The sequence below is a fragment of the Periplaneta americana genome, chromosome 9 (assembly GCF_040183065.1).
Source record: "Periplaneta americana isolate PAMFEO1 chromosome 9, P.americana_PAMFEO1_priV1, whole genome shotgun sequence".
NCBI lineage: Eukaryota > Metazoa > Arthropoda > Insecta > Blattodea > Blattidae > Periplaneta > Periplaneta americana.
This window is the reverse complement of record NC_091125.1, coordinates 86575793-86587955: the sequence shown is the minus strand read 5'-3', so window position 1 is coordinate 86587955 and position 12163 is coordinate 86575793. Positions and strand designations below refer to the sequence as shown.

The 12163-nt window shown below is 37.0% G+C and overlaps 1 protein-coding gene across 2 annotated transcripts in view; it reads right to left on the bottom strand.

Annotated features, from left to right (window-relative positions):
- Positions 1-12163, bottom strand: part of Ptp10D (Protein tyrosine phosphatase 10D) — a 268680-nt gene that overhangs the window by 112196 nt on the left and 144321 nt on the right. The gene's annotated exons all lie outside the window — the stretch shown is intronic.

The window sequence follows — 12163 nt, the reverse complement described above, 5'->3', positions numbered from 1 at the left end:
AGTAGCATGTTGTAAAGAATAATGTCGTTGGCTATTGAACCTCTTAATCAGTTGGAGTGTTTTATGTCAAATTAAACACTTTCCTAATCCACTGCTCTCTACCAAAAAGAACGCCTCCTCCCATGATACATTAAAAGCATTGGGAATAGAGGGACGCTTTAGTGTATGAGCGGAAGCTCCGTCTTCAAAGTTCGCCATCATACTGCAGAGTCACCATTGCACCGACACTGAATGACGTACAGTATGCATACGTCACACCGCTCGCAAGATCCGCTCTTTAAAGCACACAGCGCTCATTTCTCAGAATCACGTAATGTGCTCAGCCCTGGTCTATAAGATAGTAAACCTTACGAGCAGTGTGTGGCCCAGTGGTAAGAAGTCTGATATCCGTATCAGAGGTTGTGAGTTCGCCTCCCGGTACGGTAAAATTATTATTTTTTTTATTTTAACTTTTACTTAATTTATTAGTTTAAATGTGAAATGGCATTTGTTAACAAACTTCGTTATGCCTGCCTTGTAAAAATATTATTGCCCATCACCTGTGGGCTATTAATAGGTGAGACCTGGCCTGTATAAACAAAAATACTTGCTTCACATCCTAAAAAACCGGACGCATATCAAACACAAATAAATAATTAAATTAACAAAAACAAACAATTTTTTAACATATTAACAAAACAAGGCCTGTGGTGGGGACTAGTATCTCGTTCACAAACCACCTGCGTCAACAACTGTCCTCATTCTGCGCGGCATGGAGTCCACGGGTGCTATTCATAGACATTTCGCAGCACACGCTACGAGCGTACTAAGCTAGCCCCGGCTATCCACTGGTTACTAGTACAGAATTCAAATCATATCCTATCGCTAACACTGGTTTATGAATACGAAAAACGCTCATCATCCACCGGAAGCCCGCGCTAAAAATGTCTATGAATACGGCCCCACAAGATTATGGAACAGGTCTAAATTCTTGGCCATCTTCTCCCACGCATCTAGAGCTCTGTCCCACAATTCCTCAGGTGTCCGAACGGGTGGTTGTTCTGCCCAATTAGAGCGTAGGATCCTTTTGACTGAAGCCCACAAATTTTGAATCGGATTCATATCTGGTGAATTTGGAGGCCAGTCGATTGGGTCGACATCACGCCTCCTCGTAAACCATCTTTGAATCCGGTTGGCGGTGTGTATCGGATGATTATCCTGCTGGAAGCAAAGTGTTCCTTCTGGATATCGTTTTCGGGCGGAAGGGATCATTACATTTGCCAAAATGTATTCGTAGACTTCTCCCGTAAACCGCCCGTGGATGCGTTCCAGAAGTCCTGCCCCATAGTATGACATCCACCCCCAACACGCGACCCTCACGCAACCCGACTTCTTAATAATTCGTCTCACGAAGCGTTCATCGTATCGGTGGCCATTCACACAATAAACTAGGGCTGTACTATCGTTGCTATTGGAGACAATTAGCTGGTCGGAGAAAATGACATTTCTCCAATCGAAGTCCTGCCATTTACGAATATTTGGACAAACCACGAGTAATAGCTTACCTACCATGGCGGAAGGCCGATTCGGCGTCAAGCAAACACAGGAGATGTCTATTTTCAAAACGGAGATGCGTACAGTGTTGGAGGGGTGACGAGGAAAAAAACGGAGAAACGCCAGAAAAAAACTCACAACCTTGGCTTGCTCACCATAAATACAACTTTGTCAACGCCGAGATTTGAACTCGAGACCGCGGCTATCTTAAGCTTGCGTTTCGTCTATTGGGCTTGTGGCGGCTATCCTGCCACTATGGTATGGAAGCAGTTAATTCAATTTAAGCGCAAACATTTAATCAGACGGCGAGCACTCTTGTTATTTTGCCAAGCGTTTCCTTCGGCCTATATTACACTATCAAATTTCTGTGTCACAGAATGTGATAAAATTTTTGATCAAATATATATGATCAAATGTAAGATTTTGACTATATTACACTATGTCAAAACATTGATCATATCTTTCATCACAGTTCTAACAATGGGGCCACAACAGTTCTATGCTTGTTGTAACTGTAAAATATGCAGTAATGGTTACTGCATTAATACTAAAGAAAAAATGTATTTTGTCGGCTTAGAGTGTAAACCTGCTAACTAATAAAAAGGAAACTTTACAAGGGAAACAAAAAAAGCTGAGTATAAGTTAACTTTTAAACTTTAGGACCAAATCCAAAGTACAGGTGGTAAAGTTTCAGAGTTAATTTATACTCAGTTTTTTGTTTCCCCTGTACAATTTCCTTTTTGTTAGTTAGCAGGTTTACACTCTAAGCAGACAATTAGGGTTAGAGAGTGGGGTAGAGAGAAAATATACAAAAGGAATCCATGAAACTCTACTAAGAGAACTTCAGTATGAAGGTGTGAAATCCTGTATATACACTAAGTATTTAATAATGGATGATGAAACATTTCATGTGACTCATAATATATTAAAAGTTTTGTGGTTTTCACAGACCATGTGTACTTAATGTCCGCCACTTTTTTCTTCCCTGTCACAGATTTTATCAAAGGTATGATGATGACTATAACTTTTATCACAGAACTATGTCACAGCTAGATGTGATGAAAGATGCTATATTACACTGTACAATATGTTATCACATATTTTTATCAAACTTCTGTGACACAAAAATTGATAGTATAATATAGGCCTTCGATATACGAAGCAATGTGCAACATAACGTCACAGATGTTAATCGTAGTGCACCACAGAACGTTAATCTACAGGCTAAATTATGACTAAAGGAGAATAATTATTGATAGTGCCGAAAGATGATAGGGGAATACACCTCGCAAACATGGTACAAACAGCCTAACTGTCCACCACAAAAAGGATCCAGGTCACAGCTTTAGTTGCTACTACTTCGGGGACCTTTCAGCACTGTATTGAACTTTGCTACACTTCGGTTTATAATATAATAATTCATTTCCATTCAAAACAAAATAATCAAAATCGCTGACTCCAAAAGCGTACGTACACTCAAGTAGTATTAGTAACCGCGGGCGATAAAGAGTGACATTTAACTAACGCAGGCATAATCAAGAAAGGAAAGTCTCTCGATGTAAACAGAGCCTGGCTTGCAATTGGTTGTCATGCTGGCATGCTTGCACGTTCCAGAATCAATCAGTTGTAATCTTACTCAACAGCTGCGAGTGGAGGTGTGGCGGATGTCTAATTCGCATACAACTGACGTGCGCTTAAATTCTATGGGCACACAGCCAACGACATGCTGTCCGTGCAACGGGAGAATACGCGTATTTTCTATTTATTTACTTATTTATTACTTGTTGTTATTTGTATGTCGGACATGACATACACAACAGCTAAAGTGTAGCTTTCACCTTGCATGAAGATTATGATCGGGGTTCGAATTCCACCTCGGGCATGGATATTAACCGTTGCTAATGACGTCCTGATTAGAAGGCTCGGCGTCGCGCTAGCAATACGTTACGGAAGTCCTGCCACCTGTTTGTTTATTGTTAAAGGTACGAACTGTCTGAATGCGAAAACGGCTGATTTATTTGCTTATTTTCTTAATTATTTATTGCTTCAAAGTCAAACAAAACGTGAATAATATAGGCTACGAAAATTTTCACTTGTCAATATTATAATGTACTTTTATAAATATAACACTAAAATTTAATGTAAGTTATACTTACAGTAGGCCTATCACTGAGCGTAGCCTACACCGACTTGTACAGCTTTGATTCATGCCAGAAAGACGTCAAAATATTTCGGTACTTACCTGCAAAAAAAAGGAGAAGAAACATTATTAATTATAAAAGAAACATTATTAAATTATTATAAAGAGAAAAATGGTAAACAAATAATTCATGCATTAATGCGTAATACAATAAATTATTATTATATAATTTACAAATGAGGTTCCAAATAAAACTACAGCCCGTCTAGAAAACCAAATTTTACAGGATTAGGTTTTATTTCAATTATTCATTTCTGGGTTGCATTTTATTAACAAGTTTTATGTTATAGTTTTATATAATCAAACTACATATAACATCAAGTTTTAGTGTTTGAGTGCTTGTTCGGTGCAGAATAATTGAGGCTTATTTAAGCTTAAATTGGTACGTTGTTTTATTTTAGCTCTTTTTTGTTATATTCAATTAAACTTCGGTTCACTATAAGTAGAGTCCGGATGTTTAGACATTTATTTTGGTTAAAATAGGCAGGCATATAGGCACTAAAAATAATAAAAATAGGCAATGAAATAGGCATTTATTATTCATGGAAACAGACAAAAATAGACAAATACTTAATAAACTACCCCATACGGTACTCACTTTCCTTGGTTACATGTCACAACAAGATGCTTTTTTAAGTTGTCAACTGTCATAGTGAGCCGCCTGTCAGAGAGAACGTTTTTCATGATGGAAAAAAGATCTTTCTACTTCTACTGAAGTGATTGAAGCAAACTTAAAACAACTTATTTCAGAAGCATTGTCTCTCCTTTCTTTCAGAGATGGGGGAAAAAAACCGACTGTGTATTGTCTCAAAAAGAGGGAAGGGATTAGAGACTTCATAGTCTGCGTGACTTGTGCGTGCAAGCGACAACAGTAACGGGACCTGGAGACTCGCTTTTAATACTTCCCTCATCCCCTTTCTTTCGTTGGTAAACCCCGAAGTGACCTGAGCACTGAGAGTTATACTGTTCAAGTATCTTTGTTAAGTGACATAAAAGATGGAATCGGTAGGGGAGAAAAGTTTACGACTTCTTAGAAACATATGTATTGCTGGAGAATAAGATTCTCAGCAAATATTTGTGTGAGGTGAATATATATTTTTAATTTATACAACCGTTCCTTTTTGTTTTTTGATATAATTTATGTGCGGTTTATTTTCAATGTATTAAAAATATAGAAAATGTACAATATCGACGTAAAAAGGCTAAAAAAAAGGCATTTAACCTTAAAATAGGCAACGGGAGCTAAAATAGACAAAAAAAGGCAAAATAAAAATTGGGCCTATCGTCCCCAAATGTGTGGAAACGTGTTTATCTCTAATAGGTCTTTCATACATACACTCAATTTTAAAAAAGGCATTTTTCCTAACACCCGGGCTCTAATTATAAGCATACTAAATTAACGAAACTTCACAGAAACAAACAAAAATGTGTGCACAAAATATATTTCAGACAAAATAAGCAAATTAGCTATATAAGGATATTCTATAACATCATAAAAATGCTCAAGCAATCCTAGTCGTTTGCTTTTCGTTGATGCAGAATTCTTCTCCTTTTCAAGATGTCAATAACTGTGTTTTTTAAACCAAACTTTTGTTATCCGACTCTTCATATTCTTCACAGACAGAATATTTCGGACTGGGAAAAGTATAATTGGAATTATTAAGGGGAAGCAATTCAAAGCTGCAAGCTGCTTTTACGTACCGGTAACATTTTTGTTCTGCATGCTTCTTGGCTGACGTTGTAGGGAGTATATTTGCTTCTCGCCACAGCTTTTCATTATCTTACGCTTATTTTGTCTCCATTCTGTAGACTTTCTTTCAGACGAATCTCACAATTATATTCACTCAAAACTTCGTTTAGCTGGCGAGTACCCTCCATTTCCCAGACTTTTCAACCTAGTGATTTTGCAGCAACACACGATCCAAAGTCGGCACTGCCGACAACGAAACAATGACAGAAGTGATAAACTTGGGATACTGTTACATGACAACGAAGGATGAAGACGTCACAAACGTGTATAAAAACATGAACTTGGGCTATTTCTTGTCGGTGAAAGGTCACTCTGTCTTAGCAGATTTAACATCTGAAGAAATCTCAGTTTCGTAAAAGAAGCGACTTGGGCTCAAATATTAGCTTAATTTATTTTACACGACACACAGAACGAAATAGAGGAGCATAATACATTATATCCAGTGAAAAAAAATGTATAATGTTGACTTTCGTATATTTTTCTACCTACCTACTGGTCGGTGCAGCGAACATGCGTATCAGATTGGAGGAGCTGCTGTTGCTCGATTATGTGAAGTTCACCGCAATAAACAAAATTAAGCACTGGACTTAAATACAGCTAATTAGTGAAATAATGTACTTAAAAATTTAGTAGTAACACATGAAGCATTCAATGTATGTTAGAACGTAAGGTTTTATGAAAAAAAAAAAATGGAGTCGAAATTGGAAAAGTTGCATTTGGAGTTGAGTTCGGAGCGGGAGCCAGACCGACTTCGCAGACTTGCCTGCCAGAGATGGAAACTCGGATCTCTTGGTGAATAGGCTAATGGTAAAAATAATTTGACCGATTGATATTCGCTCAAAGAAACAATACCAAGTCTGATCTAAATCTGAACGAAGTTATTTCCGCTGGAAGACACAAACGGAAGTAAAACCTACATCCAGAGGTGCACGAAGTCACGTAAAATGGTGCGCTAGTGTATGAAAAACGAGGAAGAGCGAATTAATTAGGATTCCGAGAGCAGAGTGCGAGCCCCAGCTCTGTGGATGTTTACAGCGAGGAAGTCGTTGTCACGGTAATGCGGAAACTAGTGACAGTCGCGAGGGGAGGAGGCCTTGGCTGCGATCCACAACTGACACGACTAGTGCATGCAACCAAATCTCTATTGTTATTTACATTTACTTGTCAATCCATCCAAGGGCGTCTTAGTTACCCCAATGGCTACAGCAAACATGTCAAGCTTATTGGTTTTTGGTACCAGCTATTGGTACTGACTACTTACAGCTGGAGAGGTCAAGCATGAGGGCAGGCAAGCGGTGGACTAAACATTAGGGTGGAGTGGAAATATGAAGTTTATGGAATCAAAATGTAATACCAGGGAAAAGTTGCGGGGTGATATCATACAGAACAATGCAAAATATTTTTCTCTAGCTTAATATTTAGAGGTGCCCCAAGAGCATCATATTTTGAAATTTTCAGTAAATTTTAAGGTTCAAATTTTTTAGCGAGAGAACATTCTCTAGTGATTTAATCTGAAAAGGATACCAGGAACGTGTTAAAAAGTACATATTAAAAGACTCTGCATATTTTTGGTCCCCTGTTGATTCATTTTGAAGTGTCACAGAAACCTCAATTTATAAGAAAATTGGGAATAATCACAAAGCTCTTAGGTATGATGTAATTAATAGCCTATAATAAAATTAATGTAAATTCGTTCTTCTTATGTTGCAGGGTATTTAAATCAGAATATCTCTAATGTTAATACAAGAAATCTGACCTTCTACACTGTATTCGTAATGCCAGAAGAGCTGAACCAATCACAATTACCTACCTATCATGACGTAATGAAATATTATCTATGGGTCAAAAATGAATTAAAATCTGACTTCAAATCAAAAGAATCTACTGTTGGAGAGATTTCAGAAAGAGTTGCTATCAAAACTAAGGAAATCGAGGTAATGGCATAAATTCCGAAAGTCAGTTATACAAGAATATTAAACTGATTTGTGCTTACCGCGCAAACGCAAACTTAATGAAGCCTTGTAAGAAACGACATAGTGACGAGAACTAAAATTACAACATTGCAAAATTCAAAGAAGAAGTAAACAAACTATTTGATATATGCAGTTGCAAATGCAAAAAATTTAATACTGTAGGCCTAATTGTGATAAAGAACGCCGTGTTCCAAAACAAGAAAGAATGTTTTACTAGACCAAAGAACAGAAAGAAGGATGATAATTGGACCTGTTGATTTAGTTATCATTCAGAAATAAATGAAAAAAAAAAAACAAGAATAAATTCTAACTAAAAAAAATAAATGGGCTAAAATTGAATTTTTCTCATTTTTTATATCAAATACTAGGCCTATATATTTTGTCCCCTTGGATCCCCTCAAAAATACTGTATACTGCAACCCCAATTTAAAGTCTTTCAAATAAAGTTTAAATATGTGATTTTACAGCAATTCATTAGCTATGTGATGAAAAACAAAGTAATAGAACAAATGTACAAAGAGGCAAAACAATTATAATTTTTAAAAACTTCAAAGCCCTTGGGGCACCTCAAAAATTAAATATAGAAACACCATATTTTTCACATTCCTAAGTTGAGTGAAATACAGATTTCTGCAACTATTACATTTAGGAAACAGTTAAAGAACAATTTCATGTATAGATTCACTACACCCTACTAAACATCTGCGTAGAAAGTATAGTAATTACAAATACACAATCGCGCACTGCAGTATACGTCAAATATATTACAACCTGGTTTAAATGCAATAGGCTGTAATTTGAGTGTGGGAAGAACAGCTGTTATTTAAGATTAGTATTAAAAATAACATTTTATTCTGTGATCAGCGGTATTTGCGAAACGAGCCTGCAGACCAAGTGAAGCGAATCTACAAAGAAAATAATATAATTTTAACATGTGTGTCGTATACTATTTTCTTACATAGAATACGTCTTTTCCCGCACCGCATCGAGTATGGGCACCTGTTCCGGGATCTGCGGTGAAACAAAAATGACAGAAATTAAAATGCTTATTGTAACAACACTATGAGCCACAACTGAATGCTAATATTATTAGTAGTTATGCCAAGAACCAATGTAACTTGTGTGACCATGCACAGTGACGCCACCTCTCCTAGCTACGGACATGAATGCGCCGAAGTTGTGTATAAAATTAACCGTACCGTGCGGCCTCTCTCAGTAATATCCCGGCATCCAGAGCAGCTACAGACCTTTGCGATCATTCATTTGATTTGTAATCACGAGTTCTGCAATATTAAACTGTTAGTAGACACATAAGGTACACTTTGAGAGAACTACTGAGACAATTTTTTTGTGAACTGGGACCAATTTCGGGATGCCGCTTCATATGAAGAAGAAATATTATATTGTATTCCCTTCACTGATTACTTCTCTTAACAGTCCCATACTCCCCAGTTGTAAAAAACATTCAAATCAACACAATTGTAGTTCCATTTTCAAAACTGAGTGACGTACTCTACGTGCCGGCCGGTGTATCCCTGATATAGAGCAGAATTTTTAGGCAGGAGTTCGTCCATGCAGATACAGAGAAATTTTCCTCGACTTTTCCACGGCTTCAATGCCCCTTATTATAATGTAATAGTCGAACTTGATCTCGTTAAAAGCAGATGGTGTTGTACCCTTTGTGGTGGAGTGTTCGACTGCAGAACGAGAGGTCACCGGTTAGAAGCTGGGTGCCTCCTCTCTTAATTTTTAATTATATTTAATTCTTAATTGCTTCGTGTAATTGTCAACAAATTAGTTGCTGAAGCAATTTAATTAGGGCATAATCAAAAACAGTCATTTTTAAAAGTGGGTCTCCATTGTTTGAACCGCTTTATTGATCGGTTGTGATTGCTTCCATGTGGCACCAAGTATGAAACAATTGATAATAATCGGCGCAACAGTTGAAAGTCAGCGTTAAAATACTTTTCGCACTAGTGTTAGAAGTACCTACTTTTCGAACACCACCGTATTACAGCCAATTTTAACACGCTTCTCTAGTATTGTAAGATGTACTTTTAGGAACAGCTGTCTAAAAATATATTTTAAACGAAGTAGTGAACGAATTGAGACGGCGTACTTGCTACGTAACTGATTAATAACTGGAAGCACACACGATGTTCGCTCGTCCTCATGTCCCTACAGTTTGTTTTCTTTCAGTAAGTAGTGCAAGGAACAGCAGCATCAATAATGGGCGTTTCCTTCTTGCATCTGTAGTAATGTCTGGATTGTTGTAACCTATCTCTTGTCTGTCACTTGCTTTGCCCTAATACAGCGCGAGTGTTTTGCTTTGGGGAATCAGAAAAAATATTGTGTTTATTAACAGTTGGAATGTAGTGATTATATTAAAACTGTCATGTAACTGCTAAAACCTTTTTACTATTTTATTATCATTGCCATTTTATTAAATGAAATCTACTCCGACGGGCAATCCAAGTCTCATTCCTAATTAGTTGAGTAACCATATGAATGCCCGGATAGGCTAGACAGAGTAGAGCGACTTTCAAGAACATCACCAGATCCGATCGATGTTGTGAAAACAATGCAAGGAACTCTACGTTGCGTGGGTTTACGTAACAGATGAGATGGCCAACTAATATTTCGCATTGTTTCCCTGGCGCTGTTCCCAGTGCTGCTATCTGACGGCGTTGCCATGACAACGCCAAATAAGGAAACAACTCGTTGAGAAGTTGTAAACTGCTGCAGTGCGTTGCATCAGCACCCTCACAAACAAGAGAGTATTCCGACTACTGATGACTTCACCAAACAAACTCACTTAACAATTTTTTACATCTATCTGCTAATGGGTATTACTAGTACAAAATCTAGAATATGCTTTGATAAATGCAAAAATGTAATGTTGGCAATTTAACAGGGAATCATCCATCTGAGCTAACGGAATATGACCTGACAGCTTGGTTTTTCTGAACTGACGCATACGAGTTGCGAGGTGCGAGGACCTCACACAAATCCGGACTACACAAAAGATAGTGGGTGTTTCTATAACTGCGAAGTGCGAGGTTTGCGTACCTCGCAGTTATAGAAACCACTCACTATCTCTCGTGTAGTCCGGATTTGTGCGAGGCCCGCCTCGCACATCGCAACTCGCATGCGACGGTTCAGAAAAACCAAGGCTTAAACGTTTGACACACACGTTCCTTTGTCACGTCAGTGGATTCTAACGAAAAGCATCGCACTCATGTTTCTTGACATCATTTTATTCTAACAAAAATTATCACACACACACACATACACACTTTTCTTCATCCTTCACATCAATGTACTTTAACGAAAAACTTCACATATATTTTTTCACAATTCGCATCAATAGATTTTAGGTACAAACCATCGCACATACTTTTCGTCACACTTCACATCAATACATTTTAAAGATAAGCATAGCACACATGTTCCTTTAACTCTTAAATTCACAAAGTATACTATAGGATACAACAGGTTAAATACTATATGCTATAATTTTAATAGAATACAAAAAAAATTAGTAGAAAAATTGAAGACATTATTACAAAAACAACCCTTGTCAATATTACTATTTTTCAGGGGAAAAAAATAAAAATAAATAGAACAACAAATGTCAGCTGTTTCTGTACAACTGGTGTTTATCCTTGTGGCTGCTGCACCTGACTATGGAGTCTATAAACATTTGAAATAGTAGAAAATGTGTCCTTAACTCAATTTCATTAAAATCACTAGGGCTGTTTTTGTAATAATGTCTTCAATTAAATTTAACCAAAATTGCAATCGTGCGCCCTGTGTGGCAATATGGATGTTCAATTTGGGGATCTGCTTCTGCATCACAAATAAGAAGAATACAGGTCATGCAAAATCGCTATTTGAGGCTGATGTTTGGTGCACCTTGGTATATTAGCAACAAGAACCTGCACGATGATCTCTGTAATCCTGAGGTGACGGAGGTCCTAAGACACAGCTACATCAGACTGTACAACTCCTTCCTAAACCACATGAATCCGCTACTTCAAGTAATTGTCACTAATCCACCACAAGATCCAGCCCACAGAAGATTAAAAAGAAAACGGCATAGTGACATGAGGCTATAGGGTACTTTTGGGATTGACAGTGGGCAGTACCCACAAACAAGTGTCAAGTTATTTTATTTTATTTTGTTTTCTTTTTTCTGTTTGTTATTCCCAACTATAATGTATTTATTCATGTACAATAAAGTTTACTTCAAATATTAAAAAAAAAAAAAATTCACAATATTATAAAATTGTACAACATATAAAATATGGACATTGCGAAAGTTGTTTTCTTTACAGTCCGACACGGTTTAATAAACTAGTGTGAGAAATGAAGTTTTGCTAATTTAAGGGTTAAATTATATCACAACCAAGTTTTAGGCAGAAGTATCGCACACATGTTGCTACACATTTCACATCAATATCGCACCCCCAGTAAAATACTGTAGTATGTCGAAACTCACGTATCACTTTCGTAAATTATTTCCAACACTGTTTTACTAGTTGGAAGTATGAAATTCTAATAATAAAATAGTAAATTATCAAAGATTTTGGTACTTTTCTATTTAAATATTTTCACAGCAGTATTCTATTACGTTCTGTGTAAAAAGAACAATGAGAGAGCAATGATCATTTAAGATGGGACGCTTTGTTTCTGGTGCTGAAATAA